This window comes from Geotrypetes seraphini, chromosome 1 (genome assembly GCF_902459505.1).
Source record: "Geotrypetes seraphini chromosome 1, aGeoSer1.1, whole genome shotgun sequence".
In the NCBI taxonomy this organism is placed as follows: domain Eukaryota; kingdom Metazoa; phylum Chordata; class Amphibia; order Gymnophiona; family Dermophiidae; genus Geotrypetes; species Geotrypetes seraphini.
The window spans coordinates 247,821,015-247,848,910 of NC_047084.1; the positions used below are offsets into that span (position 1 = coordinate 247,821,015).

Here is a 27,896-nt window from a genome sequence, read left to right on the forward strand (position 1 = left end):
AGAATTCGTTAGGATGAGTAGAGGTGTCATTGAGGATAGCTCTTGCATTAGTAATTTTATTTTGGAAGTGTTCTTTTTTTTAATTCTTATTCATTTTCAAACGTACAATAAGTGTATCAATATGTTAAAACAAATGAATCATAAATATAGCACTTAATAATCATCAAGAGTACACATAAAATGCTATTAACCCCTACCCTTCCCATTATATGATCAAATACACTGTACAATATATAATAATAAAATTATAAAATTATCCCCCCTCCCCCCTCATAATTGAACCTGTAAATCAAGGGAAAAAATGTTATCTAATCGTTACAATATTTTGTTTATGGCTCCCACAGATCTTGAAATTTCCTAAAACACTCTCGCTGTATTGCAATAAATCTTTCCATTTTATATATATGATATAGGGAATTCCACCAAAAATTATAATTTAGTCTACTCCAGTTTTTCCAATTGTATGTAATTTGTTGAATGGGAACCCCAGTCATTATAAGTAATAATTTGTTATTATTTGAAGAAATCTGACTTTTTGCTCTCATTGCCATACCAAATAGCAATGCCACTGGATTGTCTAATAAACAATTAATTTGGTCCCAAATTGATTTCCAAAAGGTCATAATAAATGGACAATAGAATAATAAATGATCTAAAGTCACTGCTTCGAATTGACAGTGCCAACATCTATTAGACTTAGAGCTATCCAATTTTTGTAACCGAACAGGGGTCCATAACGCTCTATGTAACAGAAAAAAAGTTTGTCTCATAGATGCTGACACTGTACATCTCATTCTCCAAGTCCAAATTTGTGTCCATTTTGGAAGTGTTCTGCTAATAGAGTGGCTGAGGGGGGAGTAGTATTGTTAGTGGTCAGGTAGGGTTTGGTGTCAGTTAGGGTTTTTTGAATTTGGAATAGTTTTTTGGTGTCTTGGGTTTCAGTGCCTATTAGGTTGGTGTAGTGTGCTTTTCTCTTGTCCTTTAGTTGTGATTTGTATTGTTTGTTGATTTTTTTCCAGGCAGATTTTGTATGATCCGAGTTCGATTTTCTCCATTTTCTTTCTAGTCATCTACATTGTCTTTTCAGTTGTAGCAGTTCGGAGTCAAACCATTTGTCTGATCTCTTGCTGGTTCTGGTTTGCAGTGGGGCTAGATCATCAAGGGTGTTGGAGTATAATCTTTCCCATTGTAAGATGAAGTCCTCGGGGTTGTTTTCTAGAACTGTTTCAACTATTTTAGACCAGAATATGGAGGGTTTGATGTGTTTGCGTGAGGTGTATGTTACTTTATTGAGTTTTGTTATAGTTTTTTGTTTTTGGTCCAGTTGATGTTGAAAGTGTAAGTGTAGTGGTCTGACCAGATGGATCTGGACCATGTTCCGTCAGATGTATGAATTTCTGTTAAAGATGGCTGGTGGGTCATGAAGGCTGCGATATCAAGTTGGTGGCCTTTTTCATGAGTTGTTTGTGGATTTAGCATTTGGAAGAATAAGGCTTTGAGAAATGAGAGAAAGTTGTCTACTTGTTTGGATGGTTGATCTAGATTTAGGTCTCCTAGGAGTAGGTTGTAGGTTGCTATTAGTGAGTTTTAGTATATGAAGTCTTCCACATTGGTTCTTGCTAAAGACCAGTCTCCCGGTGCTATGTAGCAGAGCATGCAGTTTAGTGTGTCTTTTAGTGTGGTGCTTGAGAGTTGGCAAGCTAATAGGTCCATGTATGGGTTAGATGTTTTTTTCAATTATATTAAGGGTTAGGTCTTGTTTGATTAAGATTGCTAGGCCTCCGCCTCTTTTTTTCTCTCTGCAGACCACCGTAATTTTGTATCCTTGTGGGCAGACTTTAGTTATTCTGGGGTCTGTGTTGGAGGTTAGCCAGGTTTCTGTTAGGAAAAGACAGTCCAGGTTTTCATGTGTTATCCAGGTTTTTATAAGCTCTGTTTTTGAACCTAGCGCTCTGATATTTAAGTAGGCGCATTTGAGTGTGGTTATCTCTGTGAGATAGTTGTGAGTTGTATTTGGGTATATAGGTGATTTGGGGTGCCGGTGTGATTTAGTCTTAGTGTGTGTTGGTATTCTTCCCCATGCCATGGTAATGGAATGTAGAGTGTTAGAATGTAGGTTTGAATTTCTGTCACTTGACGTTCTCCTATTTTGGAAGAGAGTTTTATTTGTATCTGTAGCGGGTGTTGCTGCTGTCTTCCAGCTGGTTAAAAGAAGGATTAACAGTAGGAAGTGCTGGGCTCGTGAGGTTAGCTTCATTTTTTTTTTTGGTGGTTGGTGGTAGGTGATAGTTGGTGGAAGGGTCTTTGGTGGTTTGGCTGCTGTTTTTCAGTTGGTTTTACTTTTGGTAGTGTTGTGGGGGTGGGTCGCTTCTTGATCGCTTCGTAAAGGCGCTAGCTAAGGCGCCCTTGAGGTGTGCCTTCAACAGCGCGCCGAATGGCAGAGCGCCGTTATTCGCCGAGTCTTTTATTGGCTCAGTGTAGTCCCGATGGGTGAGGGGAGGGGCGGAGTGCGCTCCCATGCCGGCAAGTCTCCCTCTCTGCTCCTGGATCCAGCAATGTCGGGCCAACAAGGTAAATTAAATTAAATTTTAAAAAAAAACCCAAAAACAAAACGGGTGCTGGGAGACTCGCTGAGCTTTCCAACTGGCTCAGCGTAGTCTGGTTGGGTGGGGGGAGGGGGGGAGTGCGCTCCCACGCCGGCAAGCCTCTCTGTCCGCTCCTGGATCCAGCGATGTCGGGCCAACAAGGTAAATTAAATTAAATTTAAAAAAAACAAAAATGGGTGCTGGTGATGTGACTATTGTGACAAACCTAGCACCCGTACTAGTTTTGCACCTAAAACTGTTAAAAGGATCCTGTGCAGAAGAGCTGACCAGATTATTTCTGGTGACCGACTTGAGGCTGACCTCCCTTGTCCATATAATAAAAGCAGTAGTGATCTGGATCAGGGGCAGGCAGACTTACAGCATTGGAACCCAATCAATACATCAGCCAGGGCAGCTAAAGACAAGCTGGCTGAGCCTAGGAAACCAAGGCAAAGCAGAAAGGGAAAGCCTGCAGTAGAACCAAAGGCCATCCCCCTCTACAGGCTGAAGGGGAGTGGTTAAAGACAGGCTGAAGCAACCAGTAGGGGGAGGAGAGAGTGACAAGGCTGAAACTCTCCAGCAGCACAGAACAAGGCAAGAGCCTTGGAAGAAGGAAGCAGACTCTGAGGTTCCAGATTTGACAATGCAAGAAGTGGAAGAAAGTCTCCCCACTTCTGACTTCCAGATTTCGGAGTGTGTTGAGGGAATGGAAGTTCAAGAAGCTGGCCCTATTCCAGAGAGCCAGGCAGGCATTAACTAACCCCCCCTCCAAAAACAAAAAACAAAACAAACAAACAAAAAAAACAGTGAGTAGCTGGGAAGCAGCTGGTGTTTTTTTTTTCTGAGCAAGAAATGCTTTATGCTTTTGCTGCTTGCCCTTGGACCAACCATTATCTTGACTAAGAAGTTTACTTACCTGAGGGTTGGTAACCTACTACCTTTATGTGGAGTTTGGGCTAAAGGATATTGGAACTGGATGAATGTTTTGTGGTTTGAAAACCACTGTGTGTGCCGTTGCTGGTAGTACAATTACAGGATCTCTCTCAGCAGTGCTGCCTTCCAAGAGATAGCTACAGCATTAGTGAGCCCTATGCAAAGTATTGATCTGTTGTTTGCTGCCTAAGAAAGTATATGAACTGTCTGCTGCTATGAGAGATATCTTATCTTTATACACATGAGAAAGAGAGGAGAGACAGGAGAAGAGAGAGAAGAGAGAAAAAGAGAGCGAGAGAAAGAGAAAGAGCGAGAGAAAGAGAGAGAGATTTTTGAATACAAGTAGGATTTCATTGCTGAGCCAGAGTGGATGAACTCTGGCAAGACAAACTGTTTATGTGTTTTCTTTTGAACCTTTATTATTTTTTTAAGCTGTTTTTTGCCCACAAGGATACAAAATGTGCTATACCTATTATTGATTTTTGATGTGCTATACCTATTATTGATTTTTGAATTCTGTATGTTTGATATTTTGAAGCCAGTACTTTCCCTTTCTTTACCAGGCCTAGGCAGCTTCCTAGGGTCAATTAAAAGACCTGAGGATACCCCTGGTAGTAGGAGACACAAGAGCAGAGGTTTGTCACTTTTCAACTCCGCTCCATGGAGTGTTTGTGAACCCCAGGGTGAGCAGGATCACTACAGCTATATAAGTGGAGACATCCAAGATGATGTTTGTCCTAATCCTAACTGCTAATCCTAAAGAAGAACCACAGTCATAGACAAACATATATATGGGAATGGAGCAGATATTGCACCATTCATGGAAGAAAGTGTTTATGAGAAACTGAAATTGGACAAAGTCATGGAACTGGAGGAGATACATGCCAGGATATTAAGAAGTGCAGAGAGATTCCGGTGGGTCTCTTAAGATTTGTTTAATAAATCCTTGCGGATGGGAGAAATTCCACAGGAATGTAGAACAGATGTAAACCCTCTTCATAAAAATGGTGACTGACAAGTGAACTACAGGCCAGTAATCTTCAGTTTGGTAGTTGGAAAAGTATTGGAGGCGCTGCTAAAGAAGAGAACAATGAAAAATTGCAAGAGGAAGTTAAAATGGCAGTTGATGTTTAATGTGAGCAAGTGCAAAGTGATGCATGTGGGAAAGAGGAACCTGCACTATAGCTACGTGATGGGTTCCACGTTAGGAGTCTCTGCCCTGGAAAAGGTTCTAGGTGTCATTGTTGAGGATATGCTTAAACCCTTGGCTCAATGTATGGTGGCGGCTAAGAAAGTAAATAGAACGTTAGGAATTATCAGGAAAGGAATGTTATAATGCCCTTATATTGCTCTATGGTACGGCAGCACCTCACATACTGAGTGCAATTCTGGTTGCCGTATCTAAAAAAATATGTAGTGGAATTAGAAAAGGTACAGAGAAGGGTGACGAAGATGATTAAAGGGAAGGGAATACTTACCTATGAAGAAAGGCTAAAGCGGCTAAGAGAAGAGCGACTAAAATGGTTAAGGGGCTGGAGGAGTTGCCGTACAGTGAAAGATTAGAGAAACTGGGCCTTTTCTCCCTTGAACAGAGGAGATTGAGAGAGGACATGATTGAAACTTTCAAGGTACTGAAGGGAATAGACTTAGTAGATAAGGACAGGTTGTTCACCCTCTCCAAGGGCACTCTCTAAAGATGAAAGGGGATAGATTCTGTACAAACGTAAGGAAGTTCTTCTTCACCCAGAGAGTGGTAGAAAACTGGAACGCTCTTCCAGAGACTGTCATAGAGGAAAACACCCTCCAGGGATTCAAGACAAAGTTAGATAAGTTCCTGCTGAACTGGAACTTACGCAGGTAGGGCTAGTCTCAGTTAGGGTGCTGTGGTGGTAGAAGGAATGCTGTGTATAGTGTGTGTGTGTGTGTGTGTGTGTATTAAGTCCTTTTCTCCTGAAGAAATGGAATGGAGTGAAACAAGGCTTTTGTAGAGGAAGGGATTTGTTTTGAATTTTTTGGCTTCTTGCCCGAAGTACGGATGGAAGCTGCACATGAGCCTCCGGACTGAGTTATTTGTTTAAGAAGATGTGTGCCCTCAGCAGTTTGAAGCCTTACAGGGATCTGTGAACTGTGAATTTGTTTGTTTAAAGAGAGATTTGCAACTGTGAACTGTGAACTTTGATTAAAAGGAGATAACGTCAGTGTCTGCAGAACTGCTGTGAAAACTTTGTTGGACTGAGCAGCTAAGTACTTGGCTTGTCTATAAGTTTGTTTTGTTAAGTGCTTGTCCTTTGTATTACCACACTCTTAGACACTGGGGAGTTTAGTGCTTTTGGTTTGATTTTGTCTCTACAGCTAGCAATACCTTAGGTTTTTTTCCCCATGGGTGGAGCTTTTTCCTGGGTAAGTGCTGGCAGTAAGAGGAGCCGATGATTATAGCAGGTCAGCTGTATAGCTGAATACAGAGGCTCTGGCGTTCCAGGCCGAGACTGTAGTTCTGAGGCTCATTTTGGATAAAAGGTTTGTTTAACTTAGGCGAAGTTATTTTGTCAGAGTAGGTTAAATATAGTATGACAACCATGGCAAACCTAGTATTACATATACAAGCATAGCATGGCATACATCACTTGGCAAACCAAGATCTAAGGCAATATGGTTTTACTAAAGGAAAATTGTGCCAAACAAATCTGATTGATTTATTTGACTGTATTACCAGAGAACTGGATTGAGGATATAATAATAATAATAACAGTTTATATACCGCAATACCGTTAAGTTCTATGCGGTTTACAAAAGATTAGTGGAGTACAAGTTGAGTTGACGTACAAGTTGAATTAACTTAAGGGATGTGGGGAACAATGGGGAGAAAGGGCAAGGGAGGGGAAAGCGGGAAGTGGGTCAACTGTCTAGGTATTTCAGGAATAGGTGGGTTTTGAGGCGTTTCCTGAATACCTCATAAGTGGTGGGCAATAAGAGTTGTCCTAGGTCTTTACCCCATAGAGCAGCCTGATGTGAGAGAAGATGCTCATGGTGTTTTTTTAGTTTGCTTCCTCTAACAGGGGGAGAAACGAAGTGCGAGTGGGAACTTCTCTTGTGTTTGTTGGCTGAGAAGGAGAATAGGTCAGTGATGTATTTAGGGGTTAGACCGTAGAAAACTTTAAAACAGAGGCAGGCGAATTTAAACTTTACACGAGCTTCCATCGGCAACCAGTGTAGCTGTTTGAAGTATGGCATCACGTGATCGAACTTCTTTAGACCGAAGATTAGTCTGACCGCAGTGTTTTGCATTAGTTGTAATCGTCGCATATTATTTTTGGGGATTGCTAAGTAGACGATGTTACAGTAGTCGAGTTGACTTAATACGAGGGATTGTACCAAGATTCTGAAGGCAGAGTTATCAAAGTATGCTTTAATGGATTTAAGTTTCCAGAGGGTGAAAAAACTCTTTTTGATTAGGGAGTCCACCTGATCTTTCATGGTGAGGCATTGTTCCAGAGTTACACCCAGTATTTTAATGGTGGGCTGTATGGGGTAGTTATGTTTGTTGATGTCTAGTGGGGTTTTGGTGTCAAGAGAGTGCGGTGAAGCGATAAAGAATTTTGTCTTCTCAGTATTGAGCTTGAGTTTGAAGTCTGTCATCCAATGTTCCATCAAGTTTATGGCTTCTGATGCTTTTGGAATTGTTTCCGAGATGGAGTTGGCAAATGGGATAATAATTGTGAAGTCATCAGCATAACTGAATAATTTTATCCCCAGCTGGGTTAATTGAACGCTCAGTGAGGTCATGTAGATTAGAGAATGACACGGTGGCGGTTTACCCGCGGCCACCGCATTTAAGCCGCGGGTCACCGCCGAAAACGGGGAAGAAAACTAGCAGTCGCTGCGGCGACGGGGACAAGGCCATTCACCGCCCGCGGAAACGGTGAATAGATTTGTCCCCGCAGGCCAATGTCCCCCCTTCTAAGAACCGCTATTTACCCGTGTTTCACCGTGTTCGTGAACGGGTGTTAGATTTCTCCGCCGAGTACACATTTTCCCCAGAGACGCCAAGTCCCGACACATTCGGTTGCCCTCACGCTCCGAGCACCCCCCCCCCCCCCAAGGACCCGGGACTCCCTTTCCCTTTCTTTCTCTCGCTCTTCCTCCCCCCCCCATAGCACCACATCCCCCCCCTCCATCTCAACCCCCACCAGCCCTACCTCCGAACTTGTTTTCGAGATCGCCGGCAGCAAACAGCAATTTATACAGGTACCTGCGACGGCCCCGGAGCTTTCCCTCTGCCGCGCCCGCCCTCCCGGAAACAGGAAGTTCCGTCAGAGGGGGGGGGAGGGCGGGAGGCGAAGCTACGTAAGAGGAGGGCGGAACGTCGGTGCGGGACGTCTTCGAGGTTGGGTTTTAGGCGAGGTGTAGGAGTTGTCGGTGACAGCGAAGAGTACGAAGGTAGGATGTGTTTCACCGTGTTCGTGAACGGGTATGTCTCCGCCATGTTGTCTGTCTCCTACAACTTTCGATTCAACTCGCACGTTGCCGCCCCCCAATATACAGCTTCCTCATTTGTCTGAGCTAAGTAGGGGACCAATCGCTACTGCCGCACTTGATATTTAATGGCTTGTAGTGCGGCAGTAGCGATTTTGATTTCGGAGGAGAGGATTTGGATTTCGCTGCTGTTTATTTTATGTATGTATTGTTTCAGCTGACTAACCCTAACGTTTTTTCTTCTCATAGTATTCTACGTTCCCATTTGTTACCACTGTACCACTATTTTCGCTCTTATTGTACATATCCTTCTTGCACAGATGTTTATTACATGTTTCATGAAGTCCCCTTATGAACTTTTGCTTCTCCACTATCTGAGCGTTTATTCTTATGAACTGATATACGTGTTCCCATATTAATTAGTTTCACTTGTCTGTCATTCATACACTTATGGTGCCATACCTTTGTTTATTAACTTTAGCTCGCATACTAGGTTGTTAATTATCCTTCTGCCTCCTTCTGAGTTATGTTCTCTCACACACTTATGCAAAGATTTTTCAATGATTAATTGTGAATGCTGCCCCCTATGAATTGTTGTAATGATTTATTTTGCCTCCCTATGCATTTTGTTCCTTCTATATTATGTGGCTTAGTAAAAGAGACCCTAAAAGCTGATAATCTCACCTGCATCAGAGCAAAATTTCAGCATGGGAATGTGTATGCTTTTTGAAAGAGTAGCTCAGCTAGTCTCTTTTAGTAAGCCATATTAGAGGTTTCAATTAGGACTGTTTTTGTGAAAAACCAGCTCCGTAATGAAGTGTGGCTGGGATACTCTTGCAGCACTGAGCTGGTTTTTTTTTTTTTCAAACCCCTTTTCATGTAGGACTGTGTCGTTTTATGTCTGTGTATTGCTAGCCCAAGGGGTGGTGGAAGATCAGTGATTGAAAAATTTTATGAAAAATAACTATTTTTAAATTTAGTGATCAAAATGTGTCAGTTTTGAGAATTTATATCTGTCTATTTTTCTATAGTTGTTTCTGAGGTGACATTGCATATGAAAACATTATCGTTGAAAGAAGTATTGTCATTCTGCAAAGGTGGGTATTTATATGTAAGACAATGACTGAAGCTAACTGTTGCAGTTTGTAATTTGTTGCTATTTTTGGTACTGCATTTTTTGTTTATTTGGTCATTTTTTTGTTTTTTTTCTAGACTATCATGGATAAAAGTACAATACAGAATCTCATCGTGACGAATAGCGATCGATTGTCTTTGGTGGAGAATAATGGAGCTAGTCCTGTGTGGAAGTTCTTTCTTCTCATCAACGTGGATGGTCAATACAGCGGTTTCGCCATGTGCAAAAAGTGCAAGTCAGCTTTGAGGTGGAGGTCACGTGATGGTACCAGTGGCCTGAAATCACACACAGCAATCTGCAATGGGCAAAAGTATACTGCAGTGACGAAAAGCATCAAGGACTTTTTGTACAAAGATAATCCGAAGGAAGACAACAGCAGAAGTACCTTGCCTACAGCAGCGAAAGCAGACGTTACTGATGCAGTTGCTTCGATGTGCGCCATCGACATCAGACCTTTTTCTGTGGTCGAGGGAATAGGATTCGCTCGCCTTGCTGACATGTTGATTTTCATTGGTGCGAAATATGGTCAAGTTTCTTCAGATCAAGTACTCCCATCTGCAAGAACAGTGTCCAGACATATTTCAGCAATTGCTGAAAAAGAAAAGGCTGCATTGTCTGAGGTCTTGGTTCGGCAAAATAAATTTGCCATTACAACTGATCTGTGGACTGAAGATGGAACTGGAAGACCATACATAACCGTGACTATACACTATGTAGACGACAATTTTCATCTCCACGGAAGAATTCTTGCAACCAGAACTCTGCCTGATAAGCACACTGCAGCTAACATCCGAACAACTGTGAGGGAAATATTGGAAGAGTTTGGTGCTTATCGTCAGAACAATGTCTATATCACTGACAATGGGGCTAATGTTAAGGCTGCCTTCAAAGATCAACAGTGGCTATCATGTGCAGGCCACAATTTGAATCTTGTGTTGGTTCATGGATTGAAGCACAATGACGACTTAGATTCTCCTATTGCTGATGTAAGTTTGCTGATTAATCTTGCAAAAGACACCGTAGCACATGTCAAGCATTCAAAAATGCATCACAAGCTTGAGACTAGCCTTAAACAGGCTGTTCCAACAAGATGGAATAGCATCTATAAAATGCTGGAATCGGTATCTCTAAACCTGACACATCTTAAAGAACTGGCCAGTGAGTATAGGGATAAAAAACTGCAGAGGCTGCTTTTGGATTTGAATGAAGCACTATTAAATGACACAATTTGTGTCTTGCGAAACTTTAATGAAGCTACATCTATCTTGTCTGCTGATAAAACACCTACCCTCTGCAATGTCCTTCCAACACGTGCTCAGTTGTTCAAACATCTAACTGTTACTGCGACGGATTCATCAATTATTGCTTCCATAAAGAAACATTTTGAACAGTTAATCACCACTTATTTCCCAGTTTATCCATTACACAGCATTGCTTCTCTGTTACACCCATGTCTGAAAAATAATGCAGTTATCTTCCCAGAAGATGAAAAAACACAGGCAATCGTATCTTTAAAGAGGTTGTACGAAGAGATTGAAATTGAAGACCCCTCAACTTCAAAACTGGAACAACGTTCAACACTTCCAGAGATCGACACAGTGGATGAACTCCCAGGGTCAGGTCCCTCCAAAAGAAGGAAAATAGATGCAACCGTTGGTTTCCTGAGTGATTTTTTTGAAACGTTATCACCTCGGAAGGCTGCTGTTAATGAGGTGGATAGCTATCTTTGTTCTACTGATTTAGATGCTGATGTTTTAAGATTTTGGAGAAATAAACAGAAATGCTGGCCTAAATTAGCAAAAGTTGCACGAGGGATACTGTGCATTCCAGCTACCAGCACATCTTCAGAGAGGGCATTCTGTATTGCGGGAAGGACTGTGGAAGAAAGGAGAACTAGACTGAATCCAGAGATTGTGGATGATTTGTTGTTCATCCACGGGTTAAAAAATAAGAACAATTAAAAGTACATGTCGTGTTTTGTTTTTGTATAGTTATTAAGTAATATTTAACAAAGTTTTAAAGTTTTAAAGTTTTAAAGTTTTACAGAATGTTTCCTTTTAACGTAAATAAAGAAAATTATATAAAATCGTACCCGTTTGAGGCTTTTATGTATGCGACGGTGACGGTGACGGGGTGGTGAATGGGGTTGCAGTGGCGGTGACGGGGCGGTGAATGGGATGGCAGTGGCGGTGACGGGGCGGTGAATGGAATGGCGGTGACGGGGCGGTGCAGAGGATGGTGAGACGGTGACGGGGCGGTGACGGGGACCAATTTTTTCACCGTGTCATTCTCTAATGTAGATATTGAAAAGCAGAGGGGATAGTGGGGACCCTTGCGGAACGCCAGATGGGTTGCTCCAGGTGTTGGAGAGATCATTGTTGAAGCGAACCTGATAGGTTCGGGACGAAAGGAAACCATGAAACCAGTTTAGCACTTCGCCTCTAATGCCAATAGCGTCTAGACACTGTAGCAAATTCGCATGGTCTACAAGGTCAAAGGCAGAGCTCATGTCGAATTGCATGATCAGGGCACTGAGGCCTTTGCTTAAAAGTAGGTGCAAGTAATCTAAGATGGCCGCAATTACCGTTTCTGTGCTGAAAAGCGGTCTAAAGCCGGATTGAGTCTCATGAAGGAGTGAGAACTGGTCTAGATATTCCATTAATTGGGAGTGTACCAGCCCCTCCATGATCTTTACAAAGAGTGGTATGGAAGCAATTGGTCTGTAGTTGGAAACTAGGGCTGATGATTCTTTGCTATTTTTTAGGATAGGGGTTATTATTATGTGGCCTTTGTTGGTGAGGAATTTTCCATTTTTCAGGTTATGGGCTAAGTAGTGCAGTAGAGATAGTTTAAATTCAAGTGGTGCCGCTTTCATGATTTCTGGGGGACATGAGTCCAGGAAGCAGTATGATTTGGAGTATTTGTTGTATAATTTGGTATAGTTATTCCAATCTATGTCTTGAAATGAATCCCAGAACATGTCTGCAGGGGTTTCATTTCCTTGTGTGTTAGCTATATGGTGTTCATTAGGTTCTTCTGTTGGGCAACTGTTTCTTAGTTTTTTAATTTTTGAGTCAAAGTGCAGGGCTAGGTCGTTCGCCGAGGGTAATTTAAAGTTGTGTGTGGGTAGAGTGTAGCGGGTGGTGTCAAATAGGTTAGTAACCAGATTGAACAGCTCTTTTGTATTAACTCCTCGTGAGTTGTTGCAGGATGAATTGATTTTGTTTGAGTAAAATGCTTTGCGTTTATCTTTTATTAGTTGTTTGTAGGTTTTTATATTGGCTCTCCAATTATTACGGTCTGATAATTCTCCTGTTTTTTTCCATTTTCTTTCTAGACGTCTGGCTAACTGTTTCATTTTTAGGAGATCGATGTCGAACCATTTGTTATATTTATTTGCATTACTTTTACTGGTATGTTTAGGTGCAATGTTGTCTAAAATGCAGGTGCTGGTAGTGGTCCAGTGATCCCAAAAATCAGCTACTTCCTTTACCTCTGCTTGTAGTTTATATTACGCCCAGTAGTTATCTGGGTTGATGTGGCCTCTCGTGAGATGTTCTTTTTTTATTTTTGGTTGGGTAATTTGTTTTCGTTGGAACCAGATTAGCTTGAAGTAGAAAGTGAAGTGATCGGACCAGATGTCGTGGCACCAGGTGCCTCCTGGTAATGAGATGGTGGGGTCTGGGAGTTCCTTTGTGGACATGGCTACTACGTCTAGATGGTGGCCTTTTTCGTGAGTTTGTGCGGAGGGAGGGAGGTTGTAATTAAGTAGGGATAGGAAGTTTTTGAATTCTTTTGTGTCTGTGTTGTCCTCTTCATCGAGATGTATGTTTATGTCTCCTGCGATAATATTGTAGGAGGAACTAAGAGAGTTGTGTATGACGAATTCGCAAAAGTCCTCTTTGGCTTTTGACCAACTTTTCGGTGGGACGTAGAATAGTATGCATGAGAGGGAATCTTCTAAGTGGATGTTACTGATTTTACAGGCTAGGATTTCTAGTTGGTTGGATGTTTTGGAGTCCATAAGTTCGAACTCGAATCCTTCTTTGAGAAGAATTGCTAATCCTCCTCCTTTTTTTCCCTCGCGGTTTAGTGTAAGGATTTTGAAATTGTCAGGAAGGAGATCGGTAATTATTGGGTCATCTTCAGACAGTAGCCAAGTTTCAGTTAGAAAGAGGCAGGCTATTTGCTTGCTGATGATCCAGTCTTTGATTAGAAAGGCCTTGTTCCTGACTGATCTAGTGTTAAGATAAGCACATGGGATAGTAGTGGATGTAATGGGATTGGTATGGGTAATGGTTCTTATGGGTTTTACTACCCTTGTTCTTTTTTTGCAGGTGCGTTGATGTGTTCTTGTGTTTGAGATAATGCTAATGTTATATTTATTGTCTTCTTGAGAAATGGAGATGTGCGTGGTCGATAAAGCGGGGAAATGGGTAAATTGTAGTTGAGGGTAGAGAGTGTGAATCTCTTTGATGCTAATACTTAGCATGTAGAGTAGTAATATTAGTAAGAGGTTCATGGATGGATTGTAGATGGGTTAGGGTAGAAAAGAAGATAAGTTAAGTGGAGGTTGGTTTTGAGACGTCTCTGACCGTATAGCGTCTAACAGTGCATGCGTCTAACAGTGCATTCGTCTAACAGTACATGCGTCTAACAGTACATACCATTAAGTTCTTCATGCATCTAATAGTGCATGCCATTAACATTAACAGTACTTGTCATTAACAGTTTTCATGCGACTATCAGTAACTGTTCCTAGCGACACATGCGTCTAACAGTACATGTCGTTAATATTAACTGTGCATGAGCCTAACGGTTTTTCATGCGACTATCAATACCTGCTCCCAACAATGCATGCGTCTAACAGTACATGCTATTAAGTTCTTCGTGTGTCTAGCAGTGCATGCCATTAACATTAACAGTACATTCCACTAACAGATTAGCATGCAGTTTAACATGCCACTAGCAGTTTAACATGCGACTTTCAGTATAAATTTTTTATTTATACTCGCACGCCCCGGTGGAGCAGGCTCCCAACGTGCCCCCTGGGCCCGCTGCTGCACTGACTGAAGAAGAACCCCGCTGGCTCGGGGGGGGGGGGGGCGGAGCGGCATTCGCACGCTTTGGTGGATCAGGCTCCCGATGTGCTTTCTGGGCCCGCTGTTGCACTGACTGAAGAAGAACCCCGCTGGCTCGGGGGGGGGGGGGGGCGGAGCGGCGCTCGCACGCCTCGGTGGAGCAGGCTCCCAATGTGCTTCCTAGGCCCGCTGCTGCACTGACTGAAGAAGAAACCCGTTGGCTCGGGGGGGGGGGGGGGGGGGGGCGGAGCGGCGCTCGCATGCCTCGGTGGAGCAGGCTCCCGATGTGCTTCCTGGGCCCGCTGTTGCACTAACACTTTGTTGTATTTGTTGTCGGTGGAGTTCGGCCAATGTGTTTGGTGCCTGGGCTTGGAGCGCTTCTGGATGTCCTGCGGTTTCCGTTGGCGCTTTAAATTTTTAAATTCGGGTCCCCCGCTGGTCTGGGATATGGGCGGAGCAAGGGCTCCCACGCTCAACTCTCCCCAGGAACTCCTGCTGGTGGCTGGAGGGGGTCCGGTAAAGGCTGTGCGCCGTTGGCGCTTTAGATTTTTAAATTCGGCTCCCCCGCTGGTCTGGGAGAGGGGCGGAGCAAGGGCTCCCACGCTCAACTCTCCCCAGGAACTCCTGCTGGTGGCTGGAGGGGGTCCGGTAAAGGCTGTGCGCCGTTGGCGCTTTAGATTTTTAAATTCGGCTCCCCCGCTGGTCTGGGAGAGGGGCGGAGCAAGGGCTCCCACGCTCAACTCTCCCCAGGAACTCCTGCTGGTGTTTTTAATAATTAAATAATTAAATAGATGAAGAATTGTTGTTTAAAAGGAGGGAGCTCAACTGTCAGCCAGCCACCATCCAGCCTCCAAGTTCCGGATATGTGCTAGATGTGGTCTACTTGGATTTTAGCAAAGCCTAATATTGTTTCTCATAGGAGGCTCATGAATAAACTATGCATGCTGTCACCTTTTCAACCTGTTTGGCCACCTATAGATCATCACATACAATCACATCGCTCTTCTGTCGTGCACATAATTTCTTCATCCCCTAAACTGTACCATTTCTTTAGGTTTCTGCAGTCCAAATGCAAAACCTAGCAGGTGTCTGTCGCAGCTCTAGGGATGCTTAAACTCGTCCAAGGCCACTTCTGAGCAAAAACATACCCATGCCCAGCTTTGGGCGAGCTTAAGTGCCCCTAGTGTCCTTCTCCCTAGACCTGCGACAAACACCTACAATGTAGACATTCTTCTTTAGACATTTTTCTAAAAACTTGCATCCTGATTGGCTGCCAGACAGCAGTAGGATGCCTACTGCTGCCTACAATTGAGATGCCCTTTTGTAGAATCAGCCCCTAAGTAACATAGTAGATGATGGTAGATAAAGACCCGAATGGTCCATCCAGTCTGCTCAACCTGATTCAATTTCATATTTTTTTCTTCTTCTTAGCTATTTCTGGGCAAGAATCCCAAGCTCTGCCCGGTACTGTGCTTAGGTTCCAACTACTGAAGTCTCTGTCAAAGCTAACTCCAGCCCATTCATACCCTCCCAGCCATTGAAGCCCTCCCCAATCCATCCTCAACCAAACAGCTATATATAGACACAGACTGTGCAAGCCTTAGTTCTTCAATATTTACTATTATTTTCTGATTCTAGATCCTCTGTGTTCATCCCACACTTTTTTGAACTCCATCACCGTTTTCCTCTCCATCACCTCTCTCGGGAGCGCATTCCAGGCATCCACCATCCTCTCCATAAAGAAAAATTTCCTTACATTGCTCTTGAGTCTCCCACCTCTCAGCCTCAAATTATGCTCTCTGGTTTTACCATTTTCCTTTCTCTTGAAAAGATTTTGTTCTACATTAATACCTTTCGAGTACTTAAATGTCTGAATCATATCTCCCCTGTCCCTCCTTTCCTCTAGGGTATAAATATTCAGGGCTTCCAGTCTCTCCTCATACGTCTTTTGGCGCAAACCTCCTATCATTTTCGTCGCCTTCCTCTGGATCACTTCTTATGTCCTTCACCAGATACTGTCTCCAAAACTTGAATACAATACTGGCAAGTGGGGCCTCATCAACGACCTGTACAGGGCCATTAACACCTTCTTTCTTCTACTGGTTACACCTCTCTTTATACAGCCCAGCATTCTTCTGGCAGCAGCCACCGCCTTGTTGCACTGTTTTTCACCTTTAGATCTTTGGACACTATCACCCCAAGGTCCCTCTCCCCTTCCGTGCATATAAGCCTCTCACCTCTCAGCATATACGGTTCCTTCCGATTATTAATCCCAAAATGCATTACTCTGCATTTCTTTGCATTGAATTTTAGTTGCCAGATATTAGACCATTTCTCTAACTTTTGCAGATCCTTTTTCATGTTTTCCACTCCCTCCACGGTGTCTACTCTGTTACAAATCTTGGTATCATCCGCAAAAAGGCAAACCTTATCTTCTATCCCTTCAGCAATGTAAAGCCCTTGACAGAGACTAACCAAACTTTGTTGGTTGGCCCCTTATATTTCAAAATTTCCCTGTAACTGACTGGCTTTTTTGTTATAATCCACAATGAAACAGAATTTTTGAAATTGTAGAATATAAGAAATGTATTGTATTGTGTTGTGCCCTAGATGTGCTTCTGGCTAATGAGCTTAATTTCTACCCACTCATTTCCAACACAGTGAAGAAATGTCTTGATGCTCTAAAAATGATTTCTGTTATCTTACGAGTATCTATTCTTAACATCAAAGCTATTTGTAACCTCAGCTTCATCTTGGTAGTAAGTCAGCTAGACTACTGTAATTCATTAATTCAGGATATCAAAGTTTCCTCTTCTAGATGGTTCAACTAGTGCAAAACAGGGCAGTGATCGTGGCTGCTAAAAGATTTGATCATGTTACTCTTCTGCTGAGAGGGGACTATTGGTTTCTGATCAGATATAGGATCCCCTTCAAGCACTTCATATTGGCTCACTGATCTTTTTTATTTATTTAGGATTACTCATTTTTCTAGCCAGTCTCCTCATCCTATACACTGCAGAAAAAGTACTGCAATCTATTCAACAGCATCTTCTTGGGGTTACATAGAAACATGAGGGCAGATAAAGGCCAAATGGCCCATCTAGTCTGTCCATCTGCAGTAACCATTATCTTTTCCTCTCTCTAAGAGATCCCACGTGCCTATCCCAGGCTTTCTTGAATTCAAACACAATCTCTGTGTCCACCACCTCTTCCGGGAGACTGTTCCACACATCTACCACCCTTTCTGGAAAAAAGTATTTCCTTAGATAACTCCTCTTAACTTTATCCTCTCATTCTAGCACTTTTCAAATGAAAGACTGACTCATGTACATTTACGCCTCGTATGTATTTAAACATCTCTATCATATCTACCCTCTCCTGCCTTTCCTCTAAAGTATATATATTAAGATCTTTAGGTCTGTCTCCATATGACTTATGACAAAAACCACACACCATTTTAGTAGCCTTCCTCTGGACAGACTCCATCCTTTTTATATCTTTTTGAAGGTGCGGTCTCCAGAATTGTACACAATATTCTAAATGAGGTCTCACCGGAGTCTTATACAGTGGCATCAATATCTCCTTTTTCCTACTGGTCATACCTCTCCCTATGCACCCTAGCATCTTTCTAGCTTTCGCTGTTACCTTTTCAACCTATTTGGCCACCTTAAGATCTTCACATGGAATCACACCCAAGTCCCGATCTTCTATCATGCACATAAGTTCTTCACCCCCTAAACTGTACTGTTTCTTCAGGTTTTTGCAGCCCAAATGAAAGACCTTGCATTTCTTAACATTAAATTTTAGCTGCCAAATTTCAGACCATTCTTCAAGCTTTGCTAAGTCTTTCTTTATGTTATTCACACCATCAGGGGCGTCTACTCTATTGCAGATTTTGGTATCATCCGAAAAGAGGCAAATCTTACCTGACAGTCCTTCAGCAATATTGCTTATAAAAATGTTAAAAAGAACAAGCCCAAGAACAGAACCTTGAAGCACAGCACTGGTAACATCCCTTTCCTCAGAACGATCTCCACTGACCACTACCCTCTGTTCTTCCACTCAACCAGTTCTTGACCCAGCCCATCACTTTGGGTTCCTTTATACACTAGGATAAGTTATCTGTGGATAAGCAGTATAAAATCTGTTTTACTCTTTATGATTTGCCAGGTACTTGTAACCTGAATCGATCACTATTGGAAACAGGAAACTGGGATAGATGAACCATTGGTTTGACCCAATATGGCTATTCTTATTTTCTTAAAACGCCATCTCTAAAGATGAATAAATAATAAGTTAGTAAGGACCATCATAGTGACCACTTCTGGTTAACAGAAATAACTAAATACTTAGCTTAGTATATTGCCTCCTCAAAAACCAAAAATTGTACATATTGTCACAAACCCGGCACCAGAGTTAGGTTTGTGCCAGAGAAGGGACAAAAACCCCTGACTGTTAGGAGAACAGACCAGTACAGCAGCCCTCCTTCTAACAGTTCCCAGAGCTCTGTCATTGGCAAGGGCGCCCTAGAACAAGAGGTCTGGGAGGAGGGGAAACCAGAGGAGAACATAAGGTTCTCTAAACCTAGAGCTGCTCCTGTTAAAACTTCCCATAGGAGACAAGCTCCTATCCAGCCCAGCCCCCATCTGCTTAGGCTAATAGGAAAACAGCTGAAAGCTCAGAACCAGGCTGCCCAACCCCCATTCAGAGTAGGGCGTGGCTCTCTGAAGGTTGGACAAATAGAGCAGAGCAAGCTGAGTAAAGTCAGTCTGGATCCAGCTCTGGAAGGAGACTCATGGCCAGGTGCTTCCAGGTTCCAAACTGAGAACGAGATTGAAATGAGAGATCTGGATGAGCCCTCTCTACCAAGGTTACTGAATGGTGTGCAAGCCGAGGAGCCTATGGACATTCCCTGGGAGCCGGAGGAAACTGCTATGGATCAAAGCTAAGTTTCTCCTGGGTTTTTCTTTTTAGCACTGCATTTTGTTTGGGACTTGTGCTAACTGTGTGTGTGTGGGTGAGCATTTCCAAAGCTCACTCGAGAAGAACTCTCCTATATTGTTGAAGGACTGTGAACTATGTTTTTGGATTTGTTTCCTTTTCTTGAGATAAGGAAAGTTTTGCTTCTGTTTGAGGTTAATGGGAGTTGAGGGGATTGAATCCACAAAAGATCCTGGGTTGGGATTGTGGGGCCATTTTTCTGGCAAGTTTTTGTAAAGGGGATTCAGCAACTCCCCACCCCCGCCAGCTTACCTGAACTGGCAGGGGAGAGCCTGTCCAATTCCAGGCTAACACAGTGGGCTGGAAGAAGCAAATTGACTTACAATTACCAATTATGGTTTTCCTTATCTGTGACTAAAAACCAGTTAAGACTATTAGGGATATACCCTGAAGAGAAGTTGCTCAGACCTTGGCTGACTTAGGCGACATTTCTTCTGAGCTGTGTTTTGTTTTGAACTTGTTATTTTGAATTTGAATTTTGAACAGTAGCTACAGTGTTGGTTTCCACGCTACTGGCAAATAAAGGACTGCTATTTTTCATTGAACACTCAGCTAACTGGTCTTTCTTTATAGATTAGCTGATATTGAACCACCAGCAGGGCTTTTCACCTGAGAAAGGCACGCCCGGATTTCGAGTCTTGCGCACGGCCCGGTAGCCATTCTGACCAGCCTGTACCGGGTGTGTGACAATATGCTGAGTAATCTGGTGGAAAGACAGAATGAATGAAGAAATGCTGAAGACTGTAGAGATTTATAGACTGACTGATACACCCTGATGCAAACCGTAGCTTGAAAAGCAATCATGCTGATGACAACTATTGGATGAAAGAGCTTGTTGGATTTTACTTCAGCATACTTACAGTGTGTGCATTTTGAAGAAGCAGTATGTTAAGTATTTAATGATTTTTTACTGACCTAAAGTGGTGGTGTTTGAAGAATTGACAACAATTTATATAAGACTAGTCATTAAGCCCGTTACATTAATGGGTGCTAGAATACTGTTCACCCTCTATGTTGCCCCTTCCATTCACTGCCCTCTCTTCTCTTTCCATCCAGTGTGCGCCCCCTCTCTCTCTGTCCCATATGGCCTCTCTCCATCTCCTCTTTCCTTTTCCCTTGGTCTGGCATACCTTCCTCCTTCCCTCCATGCCCAGCCATCTGTTCTTCCCTCCAAGCCACTCTCCCCTGTGCTCACTTTCCTCCTTCAACTACTTCATCGGGCAACAGCAGCATTCACAATTCATTGCTGTTGCTGGCTTCAGGTATTCCTCTCTGGCCGGTCCTGTGTTCATGAAAAGCACAGTTACTTACCGTAACAGGTGTTATCCAGGGACAGCAGGCAGATATTCTTAACGCATGGGTGACGTCACCAACGGAGCCCCGGTACGGACCTTTTTAACTAGAAAGTTCTAGTTGGCCGCACCGCGCATGCGCGAGTGCCTTCCCGCCCGACGGAGGAGTGCGTGGTCCCCAGTTAAGATAAGCCAGCTAAGAAGCCAACCCGGGGAGGAGGGTGGGACGTAAGAATATCTGCCTGCTGTCCCTGGATAACATCTGTTACGGTAAGTAACTGTGCTTTATCCCAGGACAAGCAGGCAGCATATTCTTAACGCATGGGTGACCTCCAAGCTAACAGAGAGGGAGGAGGGATGGTTGGCCATTAGGAAAATAAATTTTGTAACACAGATTGGCCGAAGTGTCCATCCCGTCTGGAGAAGGCATCCAGACAGTAGTGAGTAGTGAACGTGTGAACTGAGGACCAAGTGGCAGCCTTGCAGATATCCTCGATGGGCGTGGAACGGAGGAAAGCCACAGAAGCAGTCATAGCTCTGACCCTGTGGGCCGTGACAGCACCTTCCAGTGAGAGACCGGCCCGCGCATAACAGAACGCAATACAGGCAGCAAGCCAGTTGGAAAGCGTCCGTTTAGAGACAGGACGACCTAGACGGTTAGGATCGAAGGCCAGAAAGAGCTGAGGAGACGAGCGGTGAGCCCTGGTACGGTCAAGGTAGTATGCAAGGGCACGCTTACAATCCAGCGTGTGTAACGCCTGTTCCCCAGGATGAGAATGGGGTTTAGGGAAAAAGACAGGCAACACAATGGACTGGTTGAGGTGAAAAGCCGAGACCACCTTGGGAAGGAATTTAGGATGGGTACGCAGAACCACCTTGTCATGGTGAAAAACAGTGAACGGTGGATCGGCGACCAGTGCATGCAGCTCACTAATCCTCCTGGCAGAGGTGATGGCAATGAGGAAAAGCACCTTCCATGTTAGAAGTTTGAGCGAAGTTGTGGCAAGAGGCTCAAAAGGAGGTTTCAAGAGGGCTGATAAAACCACATTCAGGTCCCAGACGACAGTAGGAGGCTTCAGAGGTGGTTTGACATTGAAGAGGCCTCTCATGAACCGGGAAACCAGAGGATGAGCCGTGAGAAGTTTTCCGAGGATAGGCTCATGAAACGCAGTGATGGCACTGAGGTGGACTCTGATTGAGGTAGACTTGAGGCCAGCATCGGACAGAGAGAGCAAATAGTCCAGTACAGTTTCCACCGCCAATGAGGTGGGATCGTGATGATGCAGGAGACACCAAGAGGAAAACCGGGTCCACTTCTGATGGTAACATTGGAGAGTGGCCGGTTTCCTGGAGGCATCCAAAATGCGACGGACAGGCTGAGACAGATTCTCTGGAGGTCAGCCCGAGAGAAACCAAGCTGTCAGGTGGAGCGAAGACAGATTGGGATGCAGTAGAGACTGACGTTGTTGTGTAAGTAGAGTAGGAAACACAGGAAGAGGAATGGGCTCCCTGGAGCTGAGCTGAAACAGGAGGGAGAACCAGTGTTGGCGAGGCCACCGAGGAGCGATGAGAATCATGGTGGCCCTGTCCCTGCGGAGTTTGTATAACGTCCGCAACATCAGAGGGAGTGGAGGAAAGGCATAGAGGAACCGATCTGTCCAGTCGAGCAGGAATGCATCCGGGGCCAGACGGTGAGGAGAGAAGAGTCTGGAACAGAACTGGGGCAGCTGATGGTTGTGAGGAGCTGCAAAGAGGTCCACCTGTGGAGTGCCCCAGCGAGCAAAGATGGAGCGGAGTGTTGGAGGGTCCAGAGTCCACTCGTGAGGTTGAAGGATGCGGCTGAGATTGTCGGCCAGGGAGTTCTGTTCGCCCTGGATGTAGACAGCCTTGAGGAAGAGACTGTGGTCTGTGACCCAGGTCCAGATGCGGAGAGCCTCCTGACAGAGGAGGCGAGATCCGGTGCCGCCTTGCTTGTTTATGTAGTACATGGCGACTTGATTGTCTGTGCACAGGAGAAGAACCTGAGGGCAGAGAAGGTGCTGGAAGGCCTTGAGAGCATAGAACATGGTTCTGAGTTCCAGGAAATTGATGTGATGTTGACGCTCCTGAGGGGTCCAGAGTCCCTGGGTACGTAGATCTCCCAGGTGAGCTCCCCACGCATAGGGGGAGGCATCCGTGGTTATGATCATGGAGTGAGGGGGTAGATGAAAGAGTAGACCCCAGATTGGAGGAGTTCAACCACCATTGAAGAGATTGCTGAAGAGACGATGTCACAGAGATGGGATGAGAAAGAGGATCCGTGGTCTGTGACCATTGGTTGGCTAGAGTCCACTGAGGTGTTCTGAGGTGGAGTCGTGCCAGAGGAAGTACATGGACCGTCGAGGCCATGTGGCCCAAGAGGACCATCATCTGTCGAGCAGGGATGGTTTGATGAAGGAGCACCTGATGACAGAGGTGGAGCAGGGTCCGGTGTCGGTCGAAGGGGAGAAACGCCCTCATCAGAGTGGTGTCGAGAACTGCTCCGATGAACTGAAGTCGCTGTGTGGGAAGCAGATGCGACTTGGGGTAGTTGATCTCGAACCCCAAGAGATGGAGGAAAGAGATGGTGTGATGAGTGGCTTGCAGCACAAGTGGAGACGTAGTTGCTTTCACCAACCAATCGTCCAAGTAGGGGAACACCTGGAGGTTGTGAGACCTGAGGAAGGCCGCCACCACAATAAGGCACTTGGTGAACACCTGGGCGATGATGCGAGGCCAAAGGGAAGTACCTTGTACTGATAGTGGCGGTGCTGAATCTGAAAGCGGAGGTAGCGACGTGAATTCAGATGGATGGGGATGTGAGTGTAGGCCTCTTTGAGGTCTAGGGAACATAGCCAGTCGTGTTGAGAGCGAAGAGGGTAAAGCGTGGCCAGGGAGAGCATTCTGAACTTCTCTTTGACCAGACACTTGTTGAGGTCCCTGAGATCGAGGATGGGGCGGAGGTCTCCTGTCTTCTTGGGAACCAGGAAGTAGCGGGAGTAGAATCCCTGACCCCATTGGTCCGGAGGCACCTCTTCGATGGCATTGAGAAGAAGGAGGGATTGGACCTCCCTCAGGAGGAGGGGGGTTTGGGAGGAGTGAGAAGCAGACTCTACAGGAGGATTGTCTGGTGGAAGAGTCTGGAAGTTGAGAGAGTAGCCGTGGCGAATGATGTTGAGGACCCATTGGTCTGATGTGATGACCTCCCAACGGCTGAGGAAAAGTTGGAGGCGACCTCCGATAGGCTGAGGAAGAGGCAATGATGTTGGGAGACTGGCTATGCCCTGGAGAAAAGAGTCAAAAGGGCTGAGATGGTTTTAACGGAGGTAGAGGCTTGGCAGGTTGGTGAGACTGAGAGCGAGCCTGAGTTTGATGTTGTTGCCGAGGTCGGCATGGCTGCTGTTGAGGCGGGTTGAGAGGTCTGGCCGAGAACCTGCGCTGGTAGGAAGACTGCTGTCTGTAGGTGCGAGCAGGTGGAGTCTTCTTTTTAGGTTTAATCAGAATGTCCCACCTGGTCTCATGTGCTGAGAGTTTCTGGGTTGTTGAGTCCAGGGACTCTCCGAAGAGTTCATCACCCAGACAAGGTGCGTTAGCCAGGCGGTCCTGGTGGTTAATGTCTAGGTCAGAGACTCTCAGCCATGCCAAACGGCGCATGGCCACCGCCATGGCAGATGCGCGAGAGGTCAGCTCAAATGAGTCGTAGATGGAGCGAACCATGAATTTCCTGAGTTGGAGGAGGCTGGAAATATGTTGCTGGAAAAGAGGGACCTTACGTTCAGGAAGATATTTCTGTAAGGAGGAGAGCTGTTGTACCAGATGCTTCATGTAGAAGGAGAAGTGGAAGGTGTAGTTGTTGGCTCTATTGGCTAACATGGCATTTTGGAAAAGGCGCTTACCAAATTTATCCATGGTTTTTCCCTCTCTGCCAGGAGGGGTGGAGGCATATACATTGGAACCCTGAGATTTCTTCAAAGTAGATTCCACCAGGAGGGACTCGTGGGGCAATTGAGGTTTGTCAAACCCTGAGATTGGAATAACCCGGTACAAGCTATCCAATTTACGAGGGGCTCCAGGAACAGTGAGGGGAGCTTCCCAGTTTTTATAGAAAGTTTCCGGTAAGATGTCGTGGACGGGCAACTTCAGAAATTCTTTGGGAGGTTGCTCAAAGTCGAGGGCATCGAGGAAAGCCTGAGACTTTTTAGAGTCGGACTCTAAGGGAATGGAAAGAGCTGCTGACATCTCCCTAAGGAATTTGGAGAAAGAGGATTGCTCTGGTTTTGAGACGGTGTCGGTCATGGAGGGTTCTTCATCGGTTGATGAAACGTCCTCCTCGGTACCGTGAGGGGAGTCTTCCCACAAGTCTGGGTCCCTAACGTCGGGGTGCGTATGTTTGGACATCGGTGTGGAGGGCTCGGCATGGCGGGTCTTTGAAAGAGATTTGCCTGAGCGCATCGAGGCGGTACCGGGTGAGGAAGACCGATGTCGTTCCTGGGACCGGACAGGGTCGGCAACATCACGGGTATGTACTGTAGGTGTTTCTGCCAAGAGCACCGGCATGGAAGTATTAATCGGTACCGAGGGGGGTCGACACCGATGGGACAGTGTGAGGCTCGGACCGGTCTCGTACCGGAAGGTGCGGTGCCAGCAACGCCGGCAACAGTTGTTGGAGCTGTTGTTGCAGCTGCTCCTGTAACTGTGTTTGGAGTATGGCCGCGATGCGGTCATCCAGGGGAGGCACCGGTACTGCTTTTTTCTTCTTCGGTACCATAGGTGCCGCTCTACGCTCCGGCGATGAGGAGGCCGATGATGAGGCACTCACTGAGATCGGAGCGGAGCATTTGCGGGGCCGGAGCGGTGCCGGGAGGGCCGGTGTCGCAACCGTGGCAGGAGGGCGCTCAAGGGAAGTGGGAGGCTTCTTAGCCGGCTTACCTGGGCCCAACGACCCCGAGGAAGGGTCCGGTGGTGTCGATGTCGTCGGTGCCGACTTTTGTGGTGCCGTCGACGTCGCAGCCAGTTCCATGGCAGATCTGGTACCAAACAAAATATTTTGCTGGATCTGCCGATTTTTCAAAGAACGCTTTTTAAGCGTAGCACAGCGGGTGCAGGTGTCAGCCCGATGCTCTGGACCCAAGCACTGGAGGCACCAATTGTGTGGGTCGGTGAGGGAGATCGGGCGTGCACACCGCTGGCACTTCTTAAAACCCGGTTGAGGGGGCATGAAGGGAAACATGGCCTCCGCAAATCAAATCCGGAGGCCTGTATGGTGGCAACAGGCCCCGCCGGTGCCGGCCTGAAAAAATAAGGAAAACTCGATGAGTTTTTTTTTTTTTTTTGAAAACAAAAATAAAGGGAATCCAATAAGAAAAATAGGAAAAAGTGAGAAAATACGCGAGCGGGAAGGCAAAAATTAGTTTTTCAACGGCCGTTGAAAACACATGCGTCTTCTTCGCTCCGCGGAAACGAAGAAACTGGGGACCACGCACTCCTCCGTCGGGCGGGAAGGCACTCGCGCATGCGCGGTGCGGCCAACTAGAACTTTCTTGTTAAAAAGGTCCGTACCGGGGCTCCGTCGGTGACGTCACCCATGCGTTAAGAATATGCTGCTTGCTTGTCCTGGGATAATAGGCAGGACCGGCCAGAGAGGAAGGCCTGAAGCCGCAACAGCAGCGAATTGTAAACGCTGCTGCTGCCTGAAGCACCCGAGGCAGACGGTTCTCTCGCCTCCCAGCCCAACCCCCGCTGACTTTGCGACCCTTCCGGCGAGATGACTTTAATAGCAAACCTCCCTCCAGCGTTGGCAGCCGCAGCACACTAAACAGGCTGGGTCGTGGCTTTCTTCTGCCGTTGAGTCTATCTGTCACGTCATTGATGACATCATTAGTGACGCGGCAGAGGGACTCAATTGCAGGAGAAAGTCGCGACCCAGCCTGTTTAACGTGCTGCGACTGCCAACGCTGGAGGGAGGTTTGTGTAGAAGCGATATGTGTCTTCTATGTGTCTACAGTACCTTTGCAGCACTTTGCTGCGGCGCATCCTCCCATCCTGAGTCTTTCTCCCGCTTTGTGTAGCCGCCGCATACGCACTCTGGCCACGGACCTACGGATCAGGGAAGACAGATCACGCAGGTCTGAGTGCGCATGCGCGGCTAGCTTTTTATTATATAGGATTACCATAAAATAAAAAACATATAAAAATAACTGGACCCACAAAAGCGGAAATTCTGTAAATGGTGTCTAATTTGATAGGTGCCTGTCTCTTGTCAATCACACTTAAGTGCCTATTACAGAATCGTGCCTAAGTTAAAACCTGTTCCATTTCCCTAAAGATGTAGTTTAGATTTTTCTTTTTCTTAGAGGCAATTACTTCACAATCTTCTCAAAAACCCCTCTAAAAATCTACCAGTTGTACAGCCAGCTATAAAAGCTAGCCTTTTATCTTACTGTCTTTCTTCTTATTCTGAGCCTCAGCCCCACCACTCCGCCGCATCAATAAACTTTCATAGTGGTGAGCTTTATGTGGTAATATCGCCACTGGCTCAGTATAAATTTTGTATTCTTTTTACACTTTCATATGCTAACTATTATTACTTCATTCACTTTAAAGTGCTCAGTTAACTCTAAAGTGATATTAGTATATGAAAGAGTTAGTATATGAAAGAGTAAAAAGAATACAAAATTTATACTGAATAAGAAGAAAGACAGTAAGATAAAAGGCTAGCTATTATATCTGGCTGTACAACTGGTAGATTTTTAGAGGTGTTTTTGAGAAGACTTTAAGTTAAAACCTAGACATCAGTAGGTCAAGGTTTTAAAGGTCTACTATATAGGTACCTAAGTCCTTTAAAGAATTGCACCTAGTGGTGCCTAAGTCCATCTCCATTCCTAAATACACCTATTTTGGAGTTAGGCACCTGTCTTTTATAGAATCGCACCTAAGAACATAAACGCCTATTGCCCAATTAATGTTTATTTCTTTCAATTAAGCGCTTGTTAAAGCTCATAATTGAAGCCCATTTACTAATTAAGTTAGGTGCCTAACTTTAGGTGCCTCTTACAGAATTTCCCTCAAAGGGCACAGAACTGATAATTAGAAATGTGGAGATTGTTTATAAGGTAAGGTTTACGATGCCTCATATATGATGGTCCTGCCCTACTTGTATTTATTCTTCTATTAAGGTGCTGTTTCTGGAAGATTGCCTTTATGAAACAGGCACATTATATGCAATGATGTGTCTTGACATCCTGGGTGCTTTTTTTTTTATTTTTACAAAATTATCCTCCCTGCTAGTAAAACTTCAGTGACTGCAAACAGTGAAAAAAATATTCTAGAAATGTTACACATGATTCATCTGAATAAGAACATTTAGACAGTCTAAAGC

The 27,896-nt window shown here is 45.0% G+C and overlaps 1 protein-coding gene across 2 annotated transcripts in view; it reads right to left on the minus strand.

Annotated features, from left to right (window-relative positions):
• Positions 1 to 27,896, minus strand: part of CC2D2A (coiled-coil and C2 domain containing 2A) — a 190,976-nt gene that overhangs the window by 50,453 nt on the left and 112,627 nt on the right. The window lies entirely within an intron of this gene.